This window comes from Protopterus annectens, chromosome 4.part0 (assembly GCF_019279795.1).
Source record: "Protopterus annectens isolate FY-2018-M chromosome 4.part0, PAN1.0, whole genome shotgun sequence".
NCBI lineage: Eukaryota > Metazoa > Chordata > Ceratodontiformes > Protopteridae > Protopterus > Protopterus annectens.
In genome coordinates this window covers 1,115,796,858-1,115,823,705 of record NC_056733.1, presented here as the reverse complement: position 1 = coordinate 1,115,823,705, position 26,848 = coordinate 1,115,796,858, and the positions used below count along the sequence as shown (strand labels likewise).

General features: G+C 44.6%; 1 protein-coding gene across 1 annotated transcript in view; it reads right to left on the bottom strand.

Moving 5' to 3' along the window:
- Positions 1-26,848, bottom strand: part of RANBP17 (RAN binding protein 17) — a 4,607,784-nt gene that overhangs the window by 3,484,471 nt on the left and 1,096,465 nt on the right. The window lies entirely within an intron of this gene.

Below are 26,848 nucleotides of genomic sequence, written 5' to 3'. Positions count from 1 at the left end.
TTCCTTGAACTCAGAAACAAAGTTAAAAAATCAATTAAAGCTGATAAATCCAACTAATACCTCAACACCCAAACCAAACATATGAATAACCCACACCAATTCTGGACTGCAGCTAACAACCTATTGCAACAAGGAAAAAACTGTTCCCCACTCCAAAACCAGCTAACAATTGTGGAACCTTGGCTACCCAGTTCTATGCTTACTTCACAGGGTCCATTCAAACCCTAGCCAACAAGCAGTCTACATCCAACCCCAACCCACTGAACTAAATAGTAATTTGCCTCCACAAAATAAGACAATTCAGTTCATGTTAAAACCTGTCCCCATCTACTATATAAAAAAACTACTCAAAAAAACTAAAACCAACAACTTTAGCTGCTAACTTCCCTGCTGAATACATGCAAATTGCATTTGCTTCAAAAGCAATCTCCTATCCATTAACCATACTTATAAATAGATCCATAACGGAAGCATATGTCCCCACCATTTGGAAAATGTCTCACATTTTACCTCTCCACAAAGGTGGCAGCTCCTGTGAACTTACTATCACCCCATTGCCATCCTGTCACCCCTGTCTAAAATCTTGGAAAGAGTAGTTCACTCCCAACTTATAGAACACCTACTATCACATAATCGCATATCCCATACCAAACATGGCTTTCACCCTGCACTTAGCACCACAACAGACCTACTATCCTTCATAAGCACAGTTAATCAACATAGAAACAACTCCCAGTTTGTATCAGCCATATTCCTAGACCTGTCAAAGGCCTTTGACATGGTCAATCACATCAAACTCATTAATGTACTCTCCTCCTACAACCTTAGGGATAATGCTACAGCCTGGTTTCAAAGCTACCCGCTGGCAACAATCCCTCTCACCCCTCCAAGTCACTTTAGGGGTACCACAAGGTTCCATCATTGGACCCTTTTTCTCTCTATTTACCAATCACCTTCACTCTGCCATTCCCCAGGCCAGAGTGATTCAATATGCTGAGAACTCCACTTTGATCTGCTCAGCTTCAACCCTCAATGACCTCCAATCTATCACCCAAGACTCCTTCCTATGTGTTGAAACTTGGTTAAATAACTCCCAACTTATATTAAATCCCAATAAAACTAAACTTATGCTCTTCTCCCTGCACAACCTTCCACATCTTCTCAAGAAACAAAACCACAATCAATCCTACTCCCTACACCAAACTGCTAGAGGTCACAATCGACAATAACCTGACATTTGATCTCCACATTGCCCAAACCATCAAAAAAGTCCACAAGAAATTTGGCCTCCTATATAGGAATAAACAATTTCTAGCAACCAGTACAAAAATCACTATTGCCAGGACATACCTTCTATCAACACTCCTACATGCATCTCCAATCCTAACAAACCTTCACAAATCTGACCTTGCCAAACTAGAAACCGGCTTCAATGAAATTTCCAAATTTGCCACTAATGCCTCCTACAAGTCTCATCACTGTTTATCTCTCAAACAGCACAACTGACTTGAACTCCCTCTACTACTTCAATTTACTCAACTAACCTTAGCACACAAAATTCTCCACCACCCAGGTAAGTCCCCAGCCCTCAAAGACATTAACCAACCATAATCTGCTACTGGATCTCTTCGCTCAAACAACAAACTTCTCCTCCAAGTCACCAAAGCAAAAAACTCAGCAGGTGAAGCCCTCTTTTCCACCTACATTTCCAAACTTTGGAACTGTCTACCAAGCTCAGTAGTGAACATATTCATATCAACACAGTTTAAAAAGCTTCTAAAAACCCACCTTATGAATACCTAGCTCTGCTCTTGCTACACCCCAGGTTAACCCCCCCCAAACCCCCATCTCATCCTCTTTCACTGCTGCACCAGACCACTTCTAGTAACATTTAACTCACTCTCACTACTCCTTATAGATGATCTCAAACTATATGTAGAGCAATTTGTAAGGATGTCTCCGTTCAAAGCTATGTGCACTGTATGTTCCTATTTTTAAACTTCCTGATGTGTTTCATTAATATTCATGTTTAAGATATGTTCATGCTTCATAAATATTCATGTTTTAGATATGTTCATGATATTGTCCTATGTTTCTACTTCTGATGTACTATATTATTATTTAAAACTTTTAATGAACCAAATTAATGTTTTGAAGTTATGTTCCAATATTATATGTACTGTTTGTCACTGGAGCTTTTCTCCCCGGGCCTCCACTGAAAAAGGACACGTCCAGCTGGACTTGACCGATAAACAAATGTAAAATAAATAATAAATAAATGTACTCACCAAAAAGTTCCATCTGTGTTGTCCATTTTCATTCTTCCTCAACTGTTGGTAAAAGGACTGGTTCGGATCTGAGACTCGGATCCAAACTGGCCCCTTCTACCAGATCATCATATCCTAGAACTCTCAAACTCCTCCCTTTACCCATAATGGCCAGTCAACCTAACGTACCTCAGATCGAGTTTGTTGCCCATAGATATAACAGGCATCCTATTACAGAAAATACCAGAAGCAGAAAAGAGAAAGGGAAGCTGGCGCTCAAACAAGGAAAAAGAAGTTATGTACCTACCATAACGTTCCATGTTAGTTGTCTTCATCTCGCCTTCTTTCTTGCTGGTAGGGATCAGAGCCGATCCTCAGCTCCAACTAGGCCATCTTCAATAGCTCGAGAGCTGTTTACTGGCTCGAGGCTACCCCTTATCCCATGATGCCTAGCGATAGCTACCCAGATCTCATTTGAAATAGCTAACTCCAGACATAGCAAGAGAATAAACCAGTCCAAAAAATAGGTTGACTTTACCTGCCATATTCTCTAAGTCAATAAAGGAAAAATATGAGAACACGCAGAAAGTGAAACAGGAACTCCTCTAGGTCCACTAGGACAGGAGGATGGAGGGTGGGACACAAGAAAGAAGGTGAGATGAAGACAACTAACATGGAACGTTATGGTAGGTACATAACTTCTTTATGTTAAGTTGTCTATCTCACCTTCATTCTTGCTGGTTGGGACAGCATCCCTAGCACCTAATATCCTGGGTGGCTCAGTGGAAAGTACAGTTTTGTACCTACCATAAATGTAGATGTTCGAAGATCCACATTGCTGCAGTCATAACCTGTGGGTAGTCCGCTGTCCTCGGTCGGCCCGAATACCAAAGTATTAGGCTGGCCGGTCATGGCCAGATCTGACGTCAGTGCCATGGTATTAAAGCGCATGACCGACGTCATATCCTCAGTCTTTTGCCCCAGATGTCACAAGGCCCTAAAAGAAAGGCCACAGCCTAAAATAGAAAACCTCCAAAACCCATGTACAAACAACATCTATAACCCAAACCATACAACCACTCCACACTACAGAGGGAAGGAGGATTGACTGCAGCAATGTGGATCTTGAACATCTACATTTATGGTAGGTACAAAACTGTACTATGTTCTTCATCTCACATTGCTGCAGTCATAACCTGTGGGTAGAATCCCAAAACAAAGGTAAAGGGAGGTTGGCAAAATCATAAAGCATTGGGAGCTGCTAATATGCCCTGTAAGACTGCAGTGGCAAATCCAGCCCTAGATTTGGAATAAAGAGGAGATGGTAATGTTTAGAAAAGTGTGCACTGAACTCCAAGTAGCTGCTTCCAAAATATCTTTAGTAGCTACACCCTTAAAAAGCAGTAGAAGTGGCAGTAGCCCTAGTGGAATGAGGTCTGATTCCAGCCGGAATCTCCTTACCATGATGAGAATAACAAAAGGCAATACAATGGCCAATCCACTTAGAAATGGTTTGTTTTGAAACAGGTTTCCCCTGAGAGCCCAAAGCAAAAGAGACAAATAACTGTTGAGACTGTCTGAACCTTTTAGTCCTGCTCAAATAATAACGCAACTGCCTGTGAATATCCAAAGTGTGCAAAATTTTCTCCCCTTTATTTTGGGGATCAGCATAAAAAGTAGGCAAATGAATAGACTGGTTCAAGGCCACATTTGAAACCACTTTAGGCATAAAAGTAGGGTTAGTATGCAGAGATACCCTATCCTTATGAAAAATCAGGAAGGGTTCAACTGCCATTAGAGCCTGTAATTCAGATACCCTTCTAGCAGACATAATGGCCAACAAAAAAGCAGTCTTCCAAGACAAAAACTTTAACTTAGACGTAGCTGCAGGTTCAAAAGGAGGTAAAGTAAGTTTTTCCAACACAAAATTGAGATCCCAGGCAGGAGTAGGAGCTCTACGCGGGGGTCTTATGTTCTTTGCCCCTCTAAGGAATTGCTTAAACAAAGGATGAGAGAATAAAGGTGGGTCACAGCCATAGTGAGCAGAAATGGCTGCAGCATGAACTTTTACAGAGGAGAAGGACAAACCCTTGTCTAATAATTCTGTAAGATATTGAAGAGAAACACTCAAATCAGGCCTGGAAACATCAAAGCTCTTTGCTTTGCTCCAAATAAAAATCTCCTCCATTTATCAGCATAAACTTTCCTTGTACTAGGCCTCCTGGCAAAATAACATTCAAAACTTGTTGAGGAAGACCCTCTAGGTTCTAGAACAGAATATGCCATGCTGTTAGATGCAGGGACTGAATCCTGACATTGAGGAAATGATTGCCCTCCTGAGACAAAAGGTGTGGAATTGAAGGCAAAGGCCAAGGAGGCTCCCGTGACTAAACTCCTCAGCAGAGGGTACCAGTGCTGTCGAGGCCAATCTGGAGCTATTAGAATCATGGAGGGCTTGTCTTGTCTGACCTTCAAGAGCACCTTGGGAAGGAGAGGCAGAGGAGGAAAGGCATACGTGAAGATTGCTCCAACTGAATGATAGAGCATCCACTTTCCAAGCTGTATGAAACATCTTGTGCAAAACTTTGGCAACTGGAAATTTAGTGGAGAAGCGAACAGATCTATGTCTGGAGTCCCCATATCACTGTCAACTGTCGAAATACATGAGGATCCAACTTCCACTGTGGGATCCACCATCTGTCTGCTCAAAACATCTGCTAAGGAGTTCTGTGCTCCTGGCAGAAACCTTGCCTGAAGAGTGAGGTGCAAACTGAGAGTAGTCTCCCACAAAATCATAGCTTGCCTGCAAAGAGGGTACGAATGGGTTCCCCCTTGCTTGTTGATGTACCACATGACAGTTGTGTTGTCTGTTTGAATCAACACTTGTCCCAGGTGAAGTAAATCCCTGAAAGCCATCAATGCAAATTGGACTGCTAACATCTCCTTCAAGTTGATATGTAAATGTTGAAGTCTGGCAGGCCACGTGTCTTGAACCCATTTTCCATTGAGGTGTGCTCCCCAAGCCTTGTCCGAGGCATCTGTCGTTAAGATCTGACTGGTCGGGTCACAGAGAGTCCCTTGTTTAGGTGACATTCCTGAGCCCACCACAAAAATTCCTTTTGAATGCAAGGTATTATTTGAATGACAGTGTCCAGATCGTGGCAGTGTTGTGTCCACACATTTTGAGATACCATTGTAGCTTCCTCATATGCAGTTTGGCATTGGGAAGCACCAGAATACAAGATGCCATGAACCCCAAGGCTTGAAGGACTGTCCTTGCAGTCAGCCTGGACCGTAGAGACAATTGTTGGAAGTAAAGTGTAAGGTTCCTTTGCTTGTCCAGGGTCAAAAAAGCCATCTGGGAAGCTGTATTCAGTCTCACACCCAGAAAGCACATTTCCTGAGAGGGCACTAGACTGGACTTTGTTTCGTTCACAGAATACCCTAGGCACCTTAACACTGCCATAACATACTGTAGATGGTGAAGAAGCTTGTTTTGTCTTGAGCAAGAATCAGGCAATCGTCCAAATAAGGATAAATTTGTATTCCTCTTAACCTGAAGAAGGCTATCACCGAGCCAGAACCTTTTGTGAACACCTTTGGCAGTAGATAAGCCAAAGGGCAATGCAGAGAATTGATAATGTAAAGTCCCAGCCGCAGAAATCTCCTGCAACTGGGCCTGATAGGAACATGAAGATAAGCCTCTTTGAGATCCAGAGTTACCATCCAGTGATCTTTGCCCAACAGAGGCAGAAGTTGTTGCAACGTCAACATTTTGAATTTTGGAATGTCCAGGTATGTGTTGAGGATAGATAAATCCAAAATTGGCCTCCAAGTGTTTCCTTTCTTTGGTACAAGAAGAATAAAATCCTAGGCCCACTTCTGACAGAGGGACCTGCTGTATAGCCCCCATTTGAAGAAGTAAAGAAATCTGTTTGTGAGCCTCTACCCTTTGCTGAGGAGGAACGTCTGGCATGCCCTTGAAAGGGGGCAATGTGTGGAAATAAAACTTGTAGCCTCGGACTAGAATGTCCAACACCCATTTGTCCTGGGTGACTAAAAGCCAGTTTTGCTTGAAGAGTGCCAACTTTCCTCCCAAAGGAGCTGCCAGACAGGCGGGATCTGGCAGCTGAAGATGCAGGTCATTGGGCCTGTTTACAAAAGGACTGGCCCCTGCCCTCACCTGTAGATTGTACAGGGGAACTCCAAGGCCTGATAGAACCCTGAGCTCTGCCCCTAGACTGTGAATCAGAAGAAGGATAAGCCCATCCCTTAGTAGGCCAATTCCTGCTAAACTTAGGGGGCTGTACCTGCAAAATCTTTAACAGTCTGCATAGACTTAGCCTTGTCTTCCATTTTCTTTAAGACAGACTCCATAGGAGAACCAAACAAAACTTCAGACTGTAAAGGAGCATCCAAAATTCTAGCTTTAACATGCTCTGAATAACTGATCCAGTGGCAGCCACCCTGGAAGAAGCCTGTAAAGCATCGAAACCACACTGCAAAGAATGCTTACCCACCTGATCAGAGGCATGAACCAAATCCTGTAATTCCTTAAACTCTATGCCCTCTGCCAAAGCATCGATTTTAACTGAGTAATGAGAAAATTCTGGTACTTCAACATATGAAACTGGCAATTCAAAGCCCTCATTGCTAGAGTGGAAGAGGTGTACACTTTCTTACCCCACCTATCCAAAGCTCTAGAATCTTTATCCATAGGAACTGGATTCTTTACAACAGAAGCCCTGACACCCTTGGGTCCCTGGCTAATAGTTTCTGGGTCAGCCCTTGGGCTCTTATACAGATATTTATGAGCCTCAGGTACTCTGTAATACTTATCTGGTTTAACTGGCGCAGGAGGCAAAGAGTCTGGATTAAGGGAAGCCTCAGAGAAAACATCCTGAACAACATCCAAAACAGGAGGTATAGCTAAGGGCGATGTTGTGGTAAAACAAAATTCCCTAAGCCTCTTCGGAATCAGAAATCCTGACCTTCCCATTTAAAATGCTCCCTCATAGAATGCAGGGTTTCTGAAAAAGAAAAATCCTCTGGAGGAGAAGCAGAAGGAGTGGAATCCTCTGCGTCTGAATCAGAATAAGGAGGAAAATCCTGAGTGTCTTCAGCCGAAGACTCTGAGTAATCTGAAGCCTGTTCCAAACTTTCCACCTCTGGCTCCACCCTAGGCCTCTTATCTGGAGGGGGCATAGAACCCCTGATTAAGGAAATTAAATCTTCTGCCATTTTAAGCATGTGTTTTTTTTTTTGGGCACAGAACCTGCAGAACTAGGACTGACACCTGAGGAAGACAAACCAGGCCTGCCCTTAGAAGGTACCTTAGAGACAGAAGGAGAAGGCCTAACCACCTTAGGCAAAGAAGGGAGTACAGCAACCTGAGAGGCCCCCTCAGCCTGACCTGACTCCTGAGAGGCCACATCCTGCAAAATTAACGTCTCCCCCTGAGACTCAGCTGAAACCTCGGCTGGATCTACAGATTCCACCGTAGTTTCTAAAGAACCGGCGTCCGGAACGGACGACTCATCCTGCTTGGACCTCAACGATTTTAGGATCCGACGGCATATTGTAATTACACTCTAACCTACGGCAATGGTGCGCTTATTAAACCTAGCACAAAAGCGACAACCGACTACGCCGTGCTCAGGCCCCAAACAAGGAATACAGAGAGTGGTAATCATCTGTTTCCCACAAGAAATACAATTATTCACTTTTTCTGACATCCGGAATTAACTGAGGCAAGAAAAACAAAAATATTCTACAGGCCCAACTTGGTTTCGGTCTGAAACTCAGAATACGAAAATTTCACGGCACTTGCAAATGCTGCTTCTGCTTCGGACCATGCGGCAAAAGACTGAGGATATGCACTGACGCCAGATCTGGCCATGACCGACGCCAGCCTAATACTTTGGTATTCGGGCCGACCGAGGACAGCGGACTACCCACAGGTTATGACTGCAGCAATGTGAGATGAAGAACATCAGACTCTTCAGAACAGTGGAACCAAAGTCAGCTCTGCTCCTGGAGACCATATCCAGCTTGTAATGAGAAATAAAGGTATGAGGGTTTGCCCATGTGGCAGCTGCACAGATAGAATCCACGGGCAATCTAGACTGGAAGGCTACGGAGGTGGCCAAGGCCCTAGTAGAATGACCTTTCAGTTAATAGGTAACTCTTTGTTCCTTAACTGATAAATGAAAGTAATAGTGTGACAACCATCTAGACAAGGTTACCTTGGAAACTGGGAGACCTTGTTTGCCTAAGGCATAAGAAAGGAATAATTGGTCTGACTTCCTTATTTCTTTAGTTCTGTGCAGGTAAAAACGCAACTGCCTATGAACGTCCAATTGGTGTAGTTTGTACTCTGCCTTGTTGGTATGGTTAGGGAAAAACACAGGAAGATCTATAGATTGGTTTAAATTATTTTCTGAGCAGACTTTAGGAAGAAACGAAGGATTAGTCCTCACAGCAACCCTGTCCATATGAAAAACCAAGTAGGGATGACGAACACATGGTGCCTGAAGTTCGGAGACTAGTCTGGCTGAAGTAATAGCTACCAGAAAGAGTGTCTTCCAAGATAGAAACTTGATGGAGCAGGACACTGCTGGTTCAAAAGGGGGCAGAATTAAGGAAGTTAGGACTAAATTAAGGTCCCAAGGAGGAGGGGGATCTCTCACTGGAGGCCTAAGAAGAGTTGTCCCTCTCAAAAAAGCTTTACAGAGCTTATGAGACATAATGTTACAATTTGACAAACCAACATGAAAGTTAGAAATGGCCGCTAATTGTACTCTGATCGTAGCGGACCCGGAGTGAAACAGTTGTGCTAGAAATTCCAGAATTTAGTGGACTGGGGCTGAAAAGGGATCCACATTCCTAGCCTCTGCCCAACAAGAAAAATGTTTGCATTTGCTAGCATATGTTTTTCTCGTTGTAGACCTGTGAGAGGAGACGATAATCTCACGTACTGCTGGGGAAATACTGGGAAGCCTGGCTAAGGTTGGAAGTGGAGCAACCAAGCTGTGAGCTGGAGAGTTTGGAGGGATTGATGCAACCCGTCTGATTGATGAATCAGGAGATCTGGAATTGGGTCCAGAGTCCAGGGTTGATTGAGAAGGTAATGGTGCAGGAACGGGAACCATATCTGTCGAGGCCAGTAGGGGAGCAAAGAGGATCATTTTGCAACCCAGCGATTTTGCTTTCTGTATGAGTTTCGGTATTAGGGGAAATGGAGGAAAAGCATAAAGAAGTCCCTGAGGCCAATCGTGGACTACAGCTTCTCTGGGTATGTGACCTGGAAGCGGAAGAAGGGAGAAGTAGTTGCTGCATTTGCTGTTGAAGGGGGTGGCAAAAAGATCGCAGCAAGGCTGTCCCCATTTGCGGAAAATAAGATCCGCAACTTCCTGATTCAGAGACCACTCGTGAGGCATGAGGATAGCTCTGCTGAGCCTGTCCGCTATGACGTTGGATCTCCCAGGGATGTGCATTGCAATCAGAAAACCTTGGGAAAAAATCGCCCACTGCCAAAGTCTGAGTGCTTCTTCACACAGGGGATAGGATCTGGTTCCGCCCTGCTTGTTGATGTACCACACCACTGACATGTTGTCTGTTTGAATTGCAATGGTCCCTGAAGGAAGAGAGTTTTGAAGGGCTTGCAATGCCAGGAGCACGGCTCTCATTTCCAGGACATTTATGTGCAGATGGTACTGGTGAGGTTGCCAAGTGCCTTGGACTGTCCTGCCTAGATAGTGCCCCCCCCCACCCTATCAGAGAGGCATCTGTCGTCACTGTGGCTACTGGAGGGGGTTGAATGAAAGGTCTGCCCTGAGTAATTAGTGGGGAGACCATCCACCAAGAAAAATGTCTTTTGCATGCATCCATGATCAGGATCATGTGAGTCATGGGTAGCTCTTGGAAAGACCACTGCATGAACAGAAGCCACTGAAGAATTATCATATGAAAGCACGCTAATGGGATTAGAAGAATGGCTGCTGCCATGGAACCCAGAGTTTGAAGGACGTACCTGACTTGGATCCTTTTGCTCTGCATCAGAATCTGTACTTGCTGATGAACTGCGGACACCCTTTCTAGGGGTAGCCTTGCAAACATATCCCTTGTGTCTAAGTCTGCTCCTGTGTAAGTGATAGATTGATAGGGCAACAAGGCAGATTTTTTGAAATTTATTGTAATGCCTAGCTGGGAGCAGATTGTGATTGTGTAGTCCCACGCTTGCAGGAGTTGATGCCTGGTGGTAGCAGTAATGAGCCAGTCATCTAGATATGGAAACATCTGGAATCCTTGACGCCTCAGGTGAGCTATGACCACTGCCATACATTTGGTGAACACCCTGGGGGCTGTGGTGAGACCAAAGGGCAGAGCTCTGAACTGATAATGACTGGCCCCCAGCTGGAAGCGAAGATATCTCCTGGAGCGCCTGTCCATCTTGATATGGTAAGTACGTGTCCTGAAGATCTATCGAGCACATCCAATTGTCCTGACCCAGAAAGTGTAGAATGGACTGTAGTGTGACCATCTGAAACTTTGTTCTTTGTACAGACCTGTTTAGTCTGCTGAGATCCAGAATCGGTCTCCAGTCCCCTGCCTTTTTTGGTACTAAAAAGAACCTTGAGTAAGTTCCGGATCCATGCTGGTCTGCCGGGACTTCCTGGAAGGCTCTTTTTTCTAGCAGTTTTGAAACTTCTACTACTGCTTGCTCCTTCAGATTGGGTGGAACATCTGGAAGGGTATTCCTTGACTGTACGGGGGGGGTTGATGGAAGGGAATTTTGTACCCTCCGGATATAATGGACCGTACCCATTTGTCTTGTGTTAAACTTTGCCAGGCTTTTGGGTACAGTGAAAGTCTTCCCCTGACTACCTCCAGAGGTGAGCAGCCGGGCAACCCTTCAGGGATGCTGGAAGGGCTTATCAGAGAAAGATTCTGGCTCTGCGGACCCCCTCTGCCACGAGGGCGGCATCTATTATTGTTGTTTCCCCCTCTGCCTCTGGAGGAAAAATCACTACGTGTGTCAGGCAAGGCTCACTGAGATTTACGGAACCACATCTTCCCACTCTTCTGACCCTTGGGGTAAGGTCTAGAGGGAGTGGAAAAACGGACTACCACAGCAGAGAGAGTCTTGCCTTCTTGCTCACACCTAGTCAAAGTGTCTTTCACCTGTGGTCCAAAAAGAAAGGAACCATCACAGGGAGTGTTGGTGAAAGACGCTCGAAAGGGTACCGCAAAGTTACACAGCCGCATCCACGCATGCCTCCTAAGGGCCACACCCGTACCTGCGGCTCTACTCGCCCCATCGGCTGCATAGGAAATGAGCCTCATGGAGGAGTTAACAACAGAATTAAGCGTCACTAGCTGGGAAGCTACTTTGGCTTGTGCTCCCTCAGCTGTTGGATCTTGAAGGGTATCTCCGAGCTCTTTAAGGAGATCCCTTTGAAGTCGGGTAAAATGACATAGGTAGTTCAGTGACCTCATAGAGAAGGTCGCTGAAGTGAACATTCGCTTCCCGTATCTGTCCATCGTCCTAGACTCCTTGTTAGGGGGATGGACAGATGAAGAGGTCTCCGCTAACTCTTTTTTGGTGGCTGCTGCTACCACCATGACATCAACAGGAACACCTTTCAAAAGGAATTGCTTATCCTGAGGTGCTGTAATGAATTTACCAGGTCTCACCACTGTCATAAGTGGATCGAAAGGCGGAGAAACCCAGGAAGTGGAAGGACGGGAACCAAAAGCATCTAGAAATACAGACTCATCCTTGGTGGGGGCTAGGGGATTCCAGTTCCCCCTCTGCTGAAGCATTTCTAGGATGTCCGAGAAGGAAACCTCTTCAGAGGGGGATCTCGGGGACCCTTCCTAATCATCTAAGTCTGTATCAGAAGTGACAGACTCGGAGGAGTCAATGTGCTTCTTCTTACACTTTTTCTTCCGAGGGGGCTCCTCTGAGTGATCAGGAGAGGCCTCGCAAGAGGAGGAAACACCCAATAGGGTGTCCTGGAGCATCGGTTCCCTACGCTTAGGGTCTGGAGGAGGAGCAGAGGTTGGCACAGGCACTACAGGGGATGGAGCTGGTGAGGCTGAAAGTGGAGCTTACTCAGAGGACAGCACACTCCGCATGACATCAAAGGCGTCCCTGCCATGATGCAGAGAAAGCTCCGGTTCTGAGGAAATAGGAATCTTTCTCTGCACCGAGGGGGATGGCTCCGAAGCCGATGTTGAAACCGAGCTCACCTGCGCCGAAGCTCCGAGAGGGAGAACGCGGTCGGACAAGGGTCTGATGCCAATAGCTCCCTCGGAGCCGATGAGGGAACCATGGCGCCCAGATCCCTCGATGGAAGGTACCACTGAGGGAGTTGGAACCGAAGGAGATAGAGTTATCGGAGCTGAGGGTTCCACTACTCGAACCCCAACAAACTCCGGCTCCAAACTCACTGCAGTCAGAGAAGGAACATCAAGAGAAGTGGATGGAGCTGATATCTGTTGAGGAGGGCTGGACAACAATTTAGCTAGTGCCTGCGACTTTAGCAACCTACTGACTACTCTCTCCACATCATGATCCGAGAGCCTACAGGATCGAGAGGAGTGAGAGGATCGGTGACTATGCTCGCTCTGAAGTAAAGGAGACCGAGGAGCCGAATGCACCGAATTTAAGGAAGGGGACATCAGCCTCTTGTGGCTCCGAGATGGCTCCGAAGCCTTTGATGGAGCTGACGGGGAGATTGTCTTGTCGGTGCCAGCTGCAACCGACTTAGAAGGTAAATCCTGTACCGAAGTCGGTTCCGAAATTGGAGCCGACGGCTTAGTGGATTTAGGGGATTTCACTGGCTGTGAACTCTTGGCCGGTGAATACTGGGGTTTTAACAGACCCCTGAGAATCAACTTATTCTTACGCTCCTGCAGGACTCTTGGACTAAAGGCATGGCAAACAGAACAAGAGTCCTGCAGGTGCACAGCACCTAAACAATAGATGCAAGAAGTGTGCCCATCTGTCAGAGACATTTTCTGACAGCATGAGTTACACTTCTTAAACCCAGAAACCTTAGTTTCCTTGGACATACTGTACTGGAGAAAGGAAACCAACCAATTTAACCAACAATAAAAAGAGCAATTTTCAGTTCTACAAGAACAAAAAACACACCTACTGAAAAGGCACACAAGTACTACCTAGAAAGGATACAGATAAAGTTTTTTTTTTTTAAGAAGGTAACAGGAAAGCCTCTAATTTAAACAGCTAGCCTATAAAAAAAAGCAGTAGGAAAGCCTCTAAGTTAAACGGCTAACCAGGGGAAGGGGGGAGGGGTGGGGGAGAACTCTCTAAGTTAAACGAGTTCTACAAAAGGAGGGATAGTATAGAATAAACAATTATCTACCACAGTAAAAACACTATCGCTAATAATAAGATATTAGAAGAGTTGAATTCTAGTAAGAATTTACACAAAAAATTCTATACAAGCCTCAGTCAGAAAAACGACACCTCGCAGCTGAAGCAGCAAATGAGATCTGGGTAGCTATCGCTAGGCATCATAGGATAAGGGGTAGCCTCGAGCCAGTAAACAGCTCTCGAGTTACTGAAGATGGCCGAGTCAGAGCCGGGGATCGGCTCTGATCCCTACCAGCAAGAATGAAGGTGAGATAGACAACTTAACATCAGATGTTCCTGTGCAGCTCTTAGATCTCTCCAGAAGCAAAAAGGAGGGGGCAAGTGAGCGGGGAGTTGAGGAAGAATGAAAATGGACAACACAGATGGAACGTTATGGTGAGTACATAACTTTTTTATGTGATGTCATTTTTATTCGTTTCTCAACTGATGGGACAGAGTCCCCAGCTAGTGTAAACTTGGGAGGCCCTTATGGAATGATATTCCAAAGAGATCAGTTGGCATAATGGTTAAGGTCTTTGCTTCCCATACACAAAATTCAAGGTTCGATCCTGAACTCTGGCCAATGCCTGTTTGGAGTTTGCATGTTCTCCCTGTGTCTCTGTGGGTTCTTCCCACCTTCAAAAAATATTCTGAGTGTTTCTATCTCAAACTCACCAATGAATGGAGCTGTGGGCAGCAGGCCAGACTCTACATGGTGCCCTACAGGGGGAATAGTTGTACAGACCCACTACTTTGTACATCTACTCTGGTAAGTGATATCCTCAAGATAGGAGAACACAGATCACAGATTGTGCACAGTGGCAGGGCTAGCCACTTGACGGTGAAAAATATAGCTTTAGGTGATTCGGTCAATGACGCTACATGGGCATTGGTATTTGCCTGTGATAAGTGGGTTGAGGACCCAGCCTACTCTGATTTACACCAGTAATCCATGCTAATGGTGGGAGGGGAGTATGTGTCCCTATTGGCCAGTGTGTGCCTGCCATAAAGCCTAGCAGCTCTGGGTCAATAAGCTGCTGGCTGTCTGGTCTGTGTACAATTCATAGGCTCATAGGTGTGTACTAGGGTAATGGCCCGGAGCCTTTACAAGCCTAGCCCACAGAAGTGCCCTGGCATCGTACTGCCCATTAGTTGCCCAGCCTGGGTTACCTGGGATAGCTCTGTTGAGTGAAAGCTGGATGTAAAACCAATCATCCTGCCAAACATGAACTAAGAATTCCTACACATAGTTTAGGTTCACTGACAGGACGCAGCTTGGAAGTGGATAACATGTTGGTATAGAGAAGGCTGGAAATCCTATACATCCAAGAAACAAGACGGAAGGGCAATGAAGCAAAGACACTTGGCTTTGGATCCAGAGTCCACTAATCAGGAGGAGGACAGGCTACAAATGGTGTGGGAATTGTGGTGAGAGAGAGGCTTCCGAAGGCAGTGAGGGATATTATCAGAATTAGTGACAGACTCGGGGCAATCAGATTCCAGTGTAATGATAGGGCAGTATTCATAATCTCAGCCTGTGCTTCTCAGCAGGGTTGTTGTGATAGTGAGGAAAAGAATGCATTCATACAGCAGTTGCTGGACCTACTAGATAAAGCAGGACAAGATGAACTGATGTTGATAATGGGTGACTTAAATGCATATATCTGGACAGACGGGACAGGATATGAGGACTGCCTGGGTACACGTGTTAGGAAAGATGAATAACGAAGAAGAGGGCACTCTAGGCTTATGTCTGGCAAATGGCTTAGTAGTAGCCAACACATGGTTCAGAAAGAGGCAAATTCACAAGATCACACACAGGAGCCGCAAACATGCAACTCAGGTAGACTTTCTCCTAGTAAGGAAAGGGCACTGGCGTAGAATCAATGATTGCAAAGTCACCCCCAGTGAAACAGTCGGCCCACAGCATAAACCATTGGTTTCCACATTCAGCTGCAAGAAATGATCAGAGAAGGCTCTACAGTCAACAGAGACCAGGCTTAAGACCTGGAAGTTGACTGGAGAGGAAGTACTATAGTTCAAGGAATTAGGACTATAGCACCACAAGAAGAGGAAGAAATAGGTGGAGTTGAACAAGAACGGCAGCGCCTCAAAACAGCATGTGTGAGGACTACAGAACATATGTGTAAAAACAGCAAACAACACAAAGGAGAACACTAGTCCCACTGTAAAGTAAGTCAGAAAACTATGTGTAAAAAAACAACAGTAGGACAGCCATGGCAAAGCATAAAAATTAATTATAAAATGATAAAATAAAACAGATAAGCACTTTTGGAAACAACTTCATCAGATCCATTTTCAAGATAAAAAACAGAAGTTTAAATACCATGCAACATCCAATCAGAGAAGCTCATCCATTAACACAAATTCAGTAGCAAGTATTCAGTTAATCACATAGTGTTAAAGGCAAGGTGAGAGGAATACTTCAACACTGTACACCCTCTCCCAACCATAGGTCTCAATTGACCAACAACCCATTTAGAGAGAGGCTCAGTAATCCAATCTGTTGAGACCTAGTGGTTGGGAGAGCATGTACAGTATTACTCCTCTCACTTTTTACAACAGTTGTACGAGTTCATAAACAAAATGAGAAATGATGTCAAATTTATTTTTGTTACTCTAGATGTTAACAGTTTATTTACGGTTATTCCTAATGATATCTGACTTGAATTCATACATAAATATAATGACAGGACAGCATATATGGAGAGACAACATATCGATCAAATCTGTCGCTTATTACATATTATTCTTGAAAATAATGTTTTTCTTTTTGAGACTACCTTCCACTTACACCACTGGGGTGTTGCCATGGGCACACCCTGCACTAATAGTTATGTGAATTTGGTTTTAGCTGAGTGGGAGATGAGATATGTTTTTGAGTAGTGATAATTCATGGTTACAATATATTAGTCTATATCGTAGATTCATAGACGATGTGTTTCTTTTATGGAAGGGGGATTTACAGCAGTTGCATTGTTTTGTGACTTATTTAGAATTTACAACAGAGTTTTTAAAATTCCCAGTTCATTCATCCCCAAACTCTATAGAGTTTTTGGATATTTTATTGAAAGTGGATAGCGATGGGAAGACAAATACTTAATTATATTATAAACCACATTGGAGGAATGCCCTATTAGATAGGGAAAGTATGCACCAATTTTTGAGAACATCTAGACTCTGTAGTGAGGATAATGACTTTCTGGACCAATGAGAAATGACTAGGCCTAATTTGTGAGATACAAGGCTGGAGAGGTCACAAGATTTTCTAAACAGGTTAAGTGTGTGAGAACTGGAAAAGGGTAACCCTGGTTTTCACACGGTGCAGTAAAGAATGTTAATGATAGACAAGAAATTAATTCTACTGTTAGAATACTGTTCACATTTAGTTGTTGTGTGTTTCGGCTTTTCCCGGTTAGGGGTCGCCACAGCAGAACTCTGGTCTGCTAATGATTGGCAGTTTGTTGTTACGTGCCGAGTTGCCAGCCCTGACGCACAACCTTCAACGAAGGTACGCCCATTCACGTATGTCTCCATGCAGAAGACGCTCTAGCTGACAATCGAACCGGACAGCGTCTTACTGTGAGACAACGCTACTGTTCACATTTAGTACTGATTTTAAATATGTATGGGATATTGTTCAGAATAATTGGAAATTATTGATGTTAGACAATAAAATTAGAAATATAGTTGGGGATGTACTATGTTTTAGTTATAAAAGAAATCCTAACAAGGAGAAAGTTACTGTCAGCTGCCTGTCGGGCACCAGGATCCGCCACATAACGCATGCACTCAGGTCACTCCACAACAAGTACAAATATGACTCTGTCATTGTCCATGTTGGTGTGAATGACCTGAGACGTACCTCCTTGGACTACATGAAAAGGGACATGGAGGAGCTGTCCAATCTTGTAGCCCAGGCAGGTATGACCCTAGCCCTGAGTAGCATCCTGCCAATACCCAGAATGATACCACAGTACAAGGACAAAATGATTGACTTCAACAATTGGCTAAGCTTCTGGTGTCATTCTAAGGGGATCCAGTATCTGTCTGCCTGGGATGACATGATCGATAAGCCACGATGCTTTGCCAGAGATGGCCTGCACCTGTCGCCCCTGGGATTCCGGATACTGGCTAAGGCTCTAGCCACTCCTATAGTGCCTTTTTTAGGCAAGGTTCAAATGACAAATTCACCACCCTAACAGGTACAGGCAAGAAGAATCTGAGGGTATTGCTACTCAATGCTAGAAGTCTAAACCTCAAAATGCACTCTCGAGGCACTCCTTAAAATGGAGAACATCGACATCTGTGCAGTGACAGAGACCTGGTTCAAGGCTCCAGAGAGTACCCCTGCATTACCAGGCTATAATTCATACCACACCTTTCAGCCACCTAACCTGGACCGAAACACTAAAGGCGGAGGCGTGTCCATATTCACTAAGGATATCTACACCTCCAGGCTAGTTGCTCAGCATAATGCATCCGAGATTATTCAAGTGCAACTAACTCTGGGCAAGACCGCAATCCAAATTGTAGCTTGCTACAGATCCCCCACCATGCCCCAGGATTCCCACTCCTCATTTCTTAATACACTGGAAAATATTAGGGTACAACCTAACACCCTAATAATGGGCGATTTCAACTACCCTACCATTAACTGGGAAAACTACTCATGTACCAACTCTTGTGCTCAACGTTTTCTGGAATTCATAAATTCCAATGACATGGATCAACTTATCCACACCCCCACCAGGGGCAGCAATATCCTAGACCTGGTTATTACCAACATGGGCAACCGGTGCTCCACACCAGAGGTCAATTCCTCGTCGGTCAGATCCGACCACAAGCTAATCACCCTAGACGTCCACATCCCTCCCCCACCCCCCATTAGGGAAATCACAGTAAAAAATTTCTCCAAAGCCAACTTCACGCTTCTTAAGACAGAAGTGGCAAACTTCAAGACACCCATGCTGACGGACAATAGAGGTATGACTGCTGAATCTTACACAAATGCACTTTATAAGCACTTACACGAGTGCATGGATCGTGCAATCCCTAACAGAACCAAGATGCTATCCTCCAAAAAAAGGAAGCCAATCTGGTGGTCCCCTGCCATAAACAAACTCTACAACAGAAGAAAGAAACTGTTGCAAAAAAGAGTAAAATCCCATGATTGGAGAAACTCCCTGGTCAGCCTCAGTAAGAAGCTGAGATCCCTCATAAAATCCTCCAAAGCTAGTTATGAAAACAAAATCACCACTGACTCTAAAGACAACCACAAAGCATTCTATAGCTATGTCAAGAATCTCAATGGCAACACTCAGATCTGCTCTGAGTTACAGCACAATGGCACTAAATATACAGAACCAACTGATATTGCCAACATCCTGGCAGATAGGTTCAGTGCTAACTTTACCCCCCCCGCCCCCCCCCCGTCATCCCCTAAAGGACCCATCTCTATACCAGAAGAATGCAAAGTTCCTGAAATCACGGCTGCACAGGTAAAAAACACACTATCCAAAGCCAAGAACACAGCATCCATAGGACCTGATGACATCCCAGGCTGTGTTCTACATGAACTACAGAACGAACTGGCACCGCACCTAAGTACCATGTTCAATCAAAGCCTCACCTTAGGCTATGTGCCCACTGAATGGTGCACAGCGACAGTTATCCCACTCCACAAAGGGGGAGCCACCACAGACCCCAGAAACTACCGCCCCATTAGCCTAACGAGCCTGGTCTGCAAGGCTATGGAACGTATCATCATGGAACTTATAAACAATGACACTGGTAATCTCCTAACTCAGGACCCCACCCACTTCGGGTTTGTAAAAGGCAGATCATGTCTCCTAAACCTGATAGACTTCTTTGAAGCAGTCACCAAAGCCGTAGATGAGGGTAAGGTGGTTCACACAGCCTATCTAGATCTTGCCAAGGCTTCTGACACCATCCCCCACTCTGGAATTATAGATAAACTCACTAAACTAGGTATAAATCCCTATGTCACAAGATGGGTTGCCAACTGGCTCACTGACAGAACCCACACTGTGAAAGTAGCAGACTCCAAATCCAACTTCAGACCAGTGACAAGTGGAGTACCACAGGGTTCAGTCCTGGTTCCTCTCCTGTTTGGTATCTACTTCTCTACAGGCCAACACAGAAGGTCTTTGGCTAACGAAGTTCGCAGACGACTGCAAACTAGGAGCCATAATCAAAACTCCAAAAGATGTGGACATCCTACAAAAGGGCCTCGCTGAGACAGATGCCTGGTGTCAAAGCCATGGCCTCAAGCTCAATGCCAAAAAGTGCATTGTCAACCCTTTTGGTAAAAACACAGTACCCATGAACTACCACATAGGTGGTAGTCTACTTAACACCGAAAGTGTGATAAGAGACCTTGGGACACAGGTGGACAGTAGTCTCTCCTTTGATAATCACATCGCCACAGTAGTCAGGAAATTCTTCTATGTGGCACACCGCATCACAAAAGGTTTCTCATCCAGGAAAAAAAGAGGTCATTGTTCCCCTCTACTCGTCACTCATTAGACCCATTATAGAGTACAATGCCCCTTTTGGTATGTACCTCACAAGACATCTACAACAACTGGAAAGGCCACAGAAATACCTCACAAAGAGGATTACCGGCCTCAAAGAGATGCCCTATGCAGACTGTCTCAAAAAACTGCAGCTTTACTCCGTTGCATATCGCCTACTCAGAGGCGATCTCTGCCTAACACACAAAGCTATGCCAAACTCAGAGCTTTTAGACATGCTCCACTTAAAGAAATCCCAATCCCTATGAGCTACACGCTCTAGGGACCTAAACCTCATCACCACAATAAACAGAACATGCTGGAGGGATAGATTCCTGTCCCAGAGACTTCCCATATTCTGGAACAAACTACCTATCTATATCAAACAAAGCTCCTTATTAGCACTCTTCAAGAAAAATCTTGATGACTGGATGGGAGATAGGAAATTCACCCCGGGGATCACTCCTGTGGCTCTGCTCGACAGTGGCACAGGAAAATAATTTTCTTGGGTGGCGAAAGCCAAGGTACCTTTGGCTAGGCTTATATAGGCCCTAGGGCCAATAACCTACCTATGAACCTATGAATTTGAAAAGCTTATTATGCAATAGAACAATGCATAATAAAGGTAACAAGCCCTTTGGAAGCAATAGGATAGGAACACTCCCATGCAGAAAATGCAAGGCTTGTAGATATATTAAGTCAACTAATGAGTTTGAACATCTTATTACTGGAAAAATATATCAATACTCAAATTATGCATGTTGCCTTACTAAGAATGTGATTTATATTGCAACCTGCACATTGTGCTCATCTTTTTATGTTGGTAAGGCCAACAAAATGCTAAAGGAGCGTATCCTACAGCATATTGGTGATACATGTAAAAATATACAAAGAAGTGTTTTGGCTCAACATATTACTGCATGTTCAGGGCATAGCTTTATGTTTATGGTATTGGATGTTTTACTCACACACTAAGAGATGGGGATATATTTAATACTACAGAAGTCAAGAAGTACACTGGTTTGTTGATTTGAGGGCAAATATTCCATTAAAACCTATTTTAAAAGCTAGAAGATGATAGGCATTTAACATTATGTGATTAACTAAATACTTGCTATTGAATTTGTGTTAATGGATGAGCTTCTCTGATTGGATGCTGCATGGTATTTAAACTTCTGTTTTTTATCTTGAAAATGGATCTGATGAAGGAGTTGTCTCCAAAAGCGATTATCTGTTTTATTTTATTATTTTATAATTAAATTTATGTGCTTTGCCGTGGTTGTCCTACTGTTGTTTTTTACACAGAAAGTACAGTTGTGTACACTTACCATAAATGTAGATGTTCAGTGTATTCACTGTTGCAGTCATCACACTTGGGTTATCTGCAAGCAGGTAGCCCTCAGTCAGCCCGAATACCAGAGTCTTGGGATTTCTGTGTCGGATGCTGTCGCCTCTTCCATGACGTCAGGTCATCAGGGGTATAAAACATGCAGCCGACGCCATTACATCAGTTTTTCTTGCCCCATATGTCGGGAGACCCCAAAATTGGAAGCAATTACATGGTGTGGAACACCTCCAGTAAAAAGTAAATACCATTGCCATAAGATATGGCCAAAAAAAAGGATAGGTAGAAAGTATAGAAAAGTCGGGGGCTGGAGGGAGGGTAACCAGGACTGCAACAGTGAATACACTCCAACATCTGCATTTATGGTAAGTGTACACAACTGTATTATGTTCTTCGTGTTTCACTGCTGCAGTCATCACACTTGGGTTGATTCTCAAAGCTGAGGAAGGGTGGAGGCAGTCAAGAAGTATTAGGGCTGGCTAGCAGGCCTTGCAAGACTGCTGTAGCAAATCCAGCTCTGGATTTAGAAAAGATAGGCAAGTGGTAATGCTTGGTGAAGGTGTGTACAGAACTCCAGGTTGCAGCTTCCAGGATGTCCTGGTAGGGACTCCCCTGAGAAATGCTGTAGAGGTTGAGGTAGCCCTAGTGGAATGGGTTCTGATTCCCTGTGGGGTAGGTTTTCCATGGTGTTTGTAGCAGAAATGGATGCAGTGCGCTAGCCATCTGGAGATGGTTTGCTTTGAAATGGCCTTGCCCTCTACCCTGTAGCAAAGCTGACTAGCAGCTGGTCAGATTTTCTGAAAGGTTTAGTCCTGTCAAGGTAGAACCTAAGCTACCTGTGCACATCCAAGGAGTGCATGATCCTTTCCCCTTTATTCTGAGGATTAGGAAAAAAGGCTGGTAAATGGATGGATTGGTTTAAAGCCACACTGGATACCACCTTGGGCATACATGATGGGTTAGTCCTGAGGGAAACCCTGTCCGGATGGAAGATAATGAACGGTTCCACAGCCATAAGGGCCTGCAACTCAAGACACACTTCTTGCTGAAGTGATGGCTAGAAGTAAGGCTGTTTTCCAAGAGAGGAATTTTAACTCTGCTGTAGCAGAAGGCTCAAAGGGGGGAAGCATGAGCTTTTCTAGTACAAAGTTAAGGTCCCAGGCTGGAGTGGGAGCTCTCCTCGTGGTTCTTAGATTGTTAGCTCTTCTCAAGAACTGTTTGACCAGACGGTGAGAGAAGAGGGGTGGCTCAGTACTGAAATGAGCTGAGATGGCAGAGGCATGAATCTTAATAGAAGAGAAGGATAGGCCTTTGTGGAGCAGTTCTGCTAGATAATCTAGGATTTGAGGTAAGGTGGGCACGGTTGTGTCCTTTCCCTGAGACTGGCTCCAAGAAAAATATCTTTTCCACTTTTCTGAATAGGATTTCCTAGTACTAGGCCTCCTGGCCTCAAGGATGACATCCGGCACCTGTTTGCTGAGGGTTGCTGGTGATGTATTCATGGAATGAGCCTGGCTGCTAGGTTCAGGGTTTGCAGCTGAGGGTGAAAAATCTAGCCCTCCTGCTGGGACAGCAGGGAAGGGGTCTGATGCAGGTGCTAGGGTGGCACTGTTGTCAGACTGTGTAAAAGTGGGTACCAGTGCTGGCGTGGCCATTCTGGTCCAATCAGGATTGTCCTTGGCCTGTCCCGTTTGATCTTGAATAGTACTATCGAGAGGAGGGGCAGAGGGGGAACGGCATAGATTGAGAGGTTTTCCAATGTAAAGGATAGGGCCATCCACTTTCCATGCTTGGCTGTGGGGAGTTCTGGTGCAAAATTTGCTCAACTGATGGTTCTGGGGGGAAGCAAAGCGGTCCACCTCTGGTGTCCCCCACCTGTGGATTAGAAGCTTGAATGAGTTGGGCTCCAGTTTCCATTCATGTGGGTCCATTAGATTTCTGCTTAAGTTGTCTGCCAGTAAATTTTGTTTGGCTGGCAGGAATTGAGCTTGCAGGTGCACTTGATTGCTCAAGGCTGTGTTCCACACAGCCATGACTAACCTGCAGAGTGGGTAAGAATGAGTTCCCCCCTGCTTGTTTATGTACCACAAAACTGTGGTGTTGTCTGTCTTTATCAAGAGTTGTCCTGGATGAATAAGGCATTTGAAGGTTGTCAGTGCATTCTGTACAGCTAACATTTCTTTTTGACTGATATGCAGGTGCATTTGTCTTGGGCTCCATTTACCTTGAATGCATTTGCCTGCCATGTGAGCCCCCCATGCATAGTCTGGTGCGTCTGTTGTCAGGGTTTGGGCGGCAGGGGGTTGAGTGAAAGGGAGTCCCTCGTTGTGGTAGCAGGCCTCTGCCCACCAAAGGAACTCTGTCATTAGGCAAGGAATGATAGGAATCACTGTTTCCACGTCCTGAGAATGTTAACACCAGAGACATTTAAGTACCATTGAAATTTCCTCATATGCAGTCTTGCATATGGAATTAGGAGAGTGCATGAGGCCATGAACTCTAGGGCTTGCAGTATTTTTCTTGCAGATAGCTGGGTTTGGGTGGCCAGTAGTTTGTCAAATAAGCCTGTTTTTTCTGGAGTGAGGAATGCCATCTGGGAAGTTGTGTTCAAGCTTGCTCCCAGGAATACAATTTTTTGGCTGGGTACCAGATGTGATTTATTTTCGTTGATGGTATAAGGCAGAGAAGTTGGGAGTCTCTTTACAAATGTCAGGTGCTGAAGTAGCAATTCCTGAATGCCCACCACCTGAATCAGGCAATCGCCCAAGTATGAGTAAATTTTAATTTTTCTCTGCCTGCAGTATGCAATGGCTGGAGTCAGGCATTTTGTGAATACCCTGGGCACAGTAGATAAGTCAAAGGGAAGTGCAGAGAATGGATAGTGCATAGAGCCTGCCCTGAAACGTAGATATTTCCTGCCAGATTCCCTTATGGGGATGTGCAGATAAGCTTCCTTCAAGTTTAGGGTGACCAGCCAGGAGTCCTTGGCTAGCATAGGAAGCATCTGTTGGAGAGTAAGCATTTTGAATTTTGGTACCACCAGGAAGGTGTTGAAAATTGACAGATCCAGGATAGGGCGCCAAGAGTTTTCTTTTCTGTGCACCAGAAAGAGTCTGGAGTAGAAACCCTGTCCCTTTTGCTCTGGTGGGACAGGTTGAATAGCCCTGATACTGAGAAGAGAAAGTACTTGCTTTTGGGCCTCTGCCCACTGGTTTGGGGGGAGGTCTGGCAATCCACTTGGGGTTGGCAGTGAGTGGAAGTAGAATCTGTATCCCTGGGCTACAATGTTTAAGACCCATCTGTCCTGGGTAATGTACTCCCAGTTTTTTGCATGCAGGGTGAGTTTTCCTTCTAGGGGTGCAAGTACTTGGGCATGGCTGGGAAGGATGATAGACAAGTCATTGTGAACTTTTTCCATAAGAGGGTGGCTTACCACTTCCTGTTTTTGAGGTGGGAGCACTCCATTGTTTAGATCTGTGCATACCCTGAGACTGTAGTCTTGGTGGTCTGCTGCCCCTGGGTTTGGACTGAAAAGGTCTGGGAGGGACTGGAAAGGACCAGTTTTTTGAAGGCCAATGCCTACTGAATTTAGGTGTCTGTACCTGTAGGAAATCTTTAACAGTTTGCATAGATTTAGCTTTTTCCTCCATCTTTTTAAGAACTTCTTCTGCTTTAGTGCCAAACAAACGTTCTTGGTTTAATTGTGCATCTAGTAATTTTGCTTTGACATGGTCTGGCAAGATTTGTTCCTTCAGCCAAGCATGCCTTCTAAGAACGGACCCAGTGACAGCAGTCCTGCAAGATGCTTCTAAGGCATCAAAACCACACTGCAAAGTATGTTTTCCAACTTGATTTGCAGAATGCATGAACTCTTGTAAATCTTTATGTTCTGCACAATCAGGAATCAATATCATTTTTTGTTTAATTAGTTCCATAATATGCTGCTGGTACTTCAACATATGAAACTGGCAATTTAAAGCCCTGATGGCAAGAGTTGCAGAGGTCTATACCTGCTCAAATCCCTTTCCCCTCACACTAACCTAAGCCTCCAAACCTACTTTTTTCCTCATTATTTATATTAAAAGTAAAATTACAATGATCTTACTCTGTTTTTTGTTTTGAACAAGTGTTTCTTATTTTATATTTAGTTAACCTTTAGTACAATGGCTATAGTCCATAATTTTATTACTATATTTTTCATTTAACCAATGCTACCTTTGTACTGTATTTTTTATATACATGTCCTTTTATATATTGTTAACTTTGTTACTGATCATGTTTGGAGCTTTTCTCCCCGGGTGTCTACTGAAAATGGACATATATCCAGTTAGACTAGCCTGGTCAACAAATGTAAAATAAATAAAATAAAATATACCTTCTTCCCTATCTGTCTAAAGCCCTAGAATCCCTGTCCGAAGGGGTAGGATTTTTGGCGGTAGTAGCCTTAATACCTTTAGATCCCTGGGAAATGGTCTCTGGATCCACAGTGGGATTTTTAAACAGAAATTTGTCAGAGTCAGGTACTCTGTAGTACCTGTCAGGCTTTCTGGGAGCTGGTGGCAAAGTATCATGGGTAAGTTTTGTAAGGTAAATGTATACGGGTTTTGGATTCCATGAAGACATCTACAATTTCCAGAACAGGGGGGATTGCTAGAGACCTGTGCTGAGGCAAGTTTAAAAATTCCCTGAGTCTCTTTTTGGACTGTAGGTAGTCCTGGCACTCCCAGCGGAAATGCCATCTGAGGATATGAAGGGTTTCACTGAAAGAAAAATCCTCTGGGGGGGAGGCAGAGGGAATGGAATCATCTGCATCTGAATCCTCATAGGTAGATAAGGATATGTCCTGGTAATCTGAGGGGTCAGAGTCATCGGACTCATGATCTGTAGAATCAGAAGGAAAATCAATTCTTTGCCTTTTAGAGGGGGAAGGCTGGCTTCCCCTAATTAAAGTAATAAGGTCTTCAGCCATTCTAAGCATTTGTTTCTGTGGCAAGGGAGCTTGACAATGTGCTTTGGTCGTCGGTTTCCTAGGTGTAGTGCGAACTCTGGGCCTGAGAAATCTGGTAGTTTTATTCAGAAACAAAGTAGTCAGTTTAATATGAACATCGGAAGGTCTCTGTAGAGGCCTGCGAATCTGTAGAAATGGGTATCAGGGGCTGAAAAATCACCTCACTGAGTACCGGCGGACTGGCGACTAGCTGAACGGAAGCGTCGTCGGCAGTTTTGGACCTATGTGGTCTGTTTCTGTCTTTATCCTTTATGTTTTTTCAGAAGATCGGTAGTCGGATGGCTTATC